The sequence below is a fragment of the Oreochromis niloticus genome, unplaced genomic scaffold, assembly GCF_001858045.2.
Source record: "Oreochromis niloticus isolate F11D_XX unplaced genomic scaffold, O_niloticus_UMD_NMBU tig00007152_pilon, whole genome shotgun sequence".
Lineage (NCBI taxonomy): Eukaryota > Metazoa > Chordata > Actinopteri > Cichliformes > Cichlidae > Oreochromis > Oreochromis niloticus.
The window spans coordinates 8,111-11,374 of NW_020328392.1; the positions used below are offsets into that span (position 1 = coordinate 8,111).

General features: G+C 40.0%; 1 non-coding gene across 1 annotated transcript; it reads left to right on the forward strand.

Moving 5' to 3' along the window:
• The first annotated feature begins 258 nt into the window (after positions 1–258).
• On the forward strand, positions 259–330 carry trnat-cgu (transfer RNA threonine (anticodon CGU)). The gene has a single exon. It is a non-coding gene; the product is annotated as a tRNA-Thr (tRNA).
• The last annotated feature ends 2,934 nt before the right edge of the window (positions 331–3,264 follow it).

Consider the following 3,264-nt stretch of genomic DNA (forward strand, 5'->3'; position numbering starts at 1 on the left):
ACTATAAATGTGGCAACACTTTACAAGCTTGCAACATTTTTTCATGCTTTCCTTGGAATGATGTTCGCATTTGGCAATCTTTCTCTGGGTTTTTGGAATATTGGAGAATGTTGCTTTTGAATGGACTGATTCTTATGCAGTGATTCTCTACTTTGAGCACTCAAACCAACTAAGATGACAAACATGTTCATCAATTCATTTAATTGAACAATTCAAGAGGAATATGATGTTACGGTATGGACAAAGCTCAGCCTGTGTGGCATAGTGGCCAAGTGGCAAGGCATTGGTCTCGTCTGCCAAAGCTCATGGGTTCAATCCCCATCTGTGCCTTTAGTACAGTGATTAAAAACCTGTTTGATTCTGTACTTGCTGATCACGTTGCTTTAAGTAGGGGAAACACTCTGCTCCCAATAACCAGAAACACTGAACAGAACTTTAGACATGACTCTGGTGCAACAACATCACTGTTGTTGGCGCTTTACTCAGTGTGAGTATCAGTTTCCTTTACTCACAGGTTAAATATTTAACAGAATATAACATACGTTGTGAAGAGTCAAAGTGGACGATCCAAACAGGATATCTGACAACAGGAGACATTCGCAAAAGCATATTTACACTGATAATTCATATTAATGTTAATAATGACAATTTAATGACCATAATGCTTCCATCAAACTGAAATCCACCATTAATAAATCCTCAATTGATTTTTTAGACACAACTACATTTAAGGGCCCAAATTTCCCAAATGACCACAAATTAGATGTTAAAGTCTTTTTCAAACCTACAGATACACATGCCTTACTGTTCAGAACAAGTTTTCACCCAAAACACACATTTGCAGGGATAATTAAATCCCAATTACTGAGATTTCACAGGATCTGCACTCAACAGAGTGATTTGGGGGAAGCTGTCAAGATTTTATTCTCAGCTCTCTCCACTAGGGGGTACTGTTGGTCCTTTTTAAGAAAATGTTTCAATTCATTCTTGCAGACCAAGCCAATTGATGTTTCTCCCCTCATCCCAGTGGTGATCACATATTCTCCCTCCACCTGCAAATTGGTCAGAGTTATCAAGAGCAACTTTCAAAGGTTCACTCAGGACACACATATGCTTCAGGATCACAAGGCAATTGCAGCCTTCAGGAGGAACAAAAACCTGGGTGATCTCCTTGTAAAGGCTAAAATCTCACCTCTCTCTGAGCCTAAGCGCAGAGATCAGGGCAATTTTTCCAGCACCACAAGTGGGTGGGCAGTTATTCCAATGGTAATGTTTTTCTATCACTGTGCAAAGGGACTCCAAGATCTAAAAACTGTGTATATTTGATCACTTGTAGGAACTGTGGAATCCAATATGTGGGAGAAACAGGAAATACACTTTTGGTTAGATTCACAGTTTTTGCCTTGTTGGGAGCTTTTAAGGACCAGCCTTGAATTTTACACATTTGATAAGTGAAGACTGGATGCTTAGTGACGAGAGCTGGGATAATCTGGACAGAATCTGCAGCCTGCATCTCCAAATCAGAAATGGCTTTAGATCTGACGCTAGCAGACAGGCATGCATGTCTCAGGGTGATTACACACTAACACATTGTGATTAATCACACACATTTGTATACATTTTATTCACAAGATTTAAAAAAAAAAAAAAAAAAAAAAAACACTATACAAAATGTGTTTTTGTGACAGGCCGCTAGTAACAAAATGCTTAAAGATTTAAAATTGGTTCTTTCCCAAGTTTTCTGTTATGTGCACACACATTCCTTGACTTAGGTGCTTTTTAATTCTCCAACAATGGTCAGTGCCAAGTGTTTACACAAACAAAAAACAAACAAACAAAAAACATTACTCAGAAAATGGTCAGGTACAAGAACTGGACTAAAAAGGAGTGGAAAAACCAGATAATGTCCAAAGAAATACTTCAGCGTGTGGCTCACGACTTTTGCACAGTACTGTAAATGTTATTAATAATGAAAGATGTCAAAATGTAGCTTTCTCATTTTTAAAAAATTCCCATACACATTATTCTTTTCTTCTAGTGAAGGTGCCTCCTCCTTCTGACCTTAGGGTAACTAATTTCTCAGACAGTGACATCACGGTGCGCTGGGAAGCTGCAGATGATGATGATGTTTCTTACCTCACTAAGTGGAGGCGACCTGAGACAGGTGGGGAAGAACTATTGGATTGTTGGAGTACATATTATGAAGTAAAAAATACAATGTCTCAATAAACTGTTGTCCTGTGTCTTAAGGAGCATCAGATATCACTGTCTGCACTCTATGGAGATGGAGCTCAGAGTGAAGCTGTGGCCGTATGCTACAGCACCTGTGAGTCACACATTTTCTGATCCTGAACATTTCTCAAACTCAGGAGGGAGAGCCTGAAACCATTTACCTAAGTCACATTAGCAGCAGTCATATTCTGTCATATTGTGTCTCTATGTACAATATAGCATTACTAATACAATAACCTGTACGTCAATGAACTTCATTGTGTAATTGATGGCAGTTCTCAAAGTACTAGTCACTTAAAGGTTAAATTTCACATCTAAATTCTCATCTTTGAGTAACTAGAACTCTGAGCTATGAAATAAATGTAGTGAGGTTAAAGTATCAAATCAAAGTATCAAATTCTCTGTTATACTTTACATTTATTTTCTAAAAAAAACACTTTGCTCTGCTGCCAAAATAATTTCCTCCTATAAAGGAAGAAAGTGAGTGTTAAGTGTCGTTAGCTGTGGTACTTTATCTCTTCTATGATGTTGCTGCAGGCTCTGGTGGAGGCCCAACCAGCCTCACGCTTTCTGATGAGACTGCCGTCAGCATGGTGATCAGTTGGGTACCTCCCAATGCTCATGTCCTCCAGTATCACGTGTCCTACACAGCATTGACTGGAGCTGATAGCCAGGATCACACTGTGAGTGGGTCGTAGTCATCACATCTTCACCTCTTCTGGCTTCAGCCGGCTGTCATGTGTCAGAATTCCAGAAATTCCACAAGTCCCAAAACTTTAAATGAGTTCTGACTGTGTTGGGATGATAGTGTTGTTTGTTGTCTGCAGGTGCTGGTCCCTGGTGGAGAGAAGCAGGTGATGCTGGAGTCACTGCAGCCAGATGCACGTTACAGCATCTTGGTCACCGCTGAGTACCACAACAGAGAAGGAGGCAGCGGTTCAGCTCAGGCAAAACTGGTGAGTCAAACAAGGGAAAGATGCCAAGACAGCTCAAGTGCAACTTCCAGTTAAGACCGACAGGCTTACATGCAAA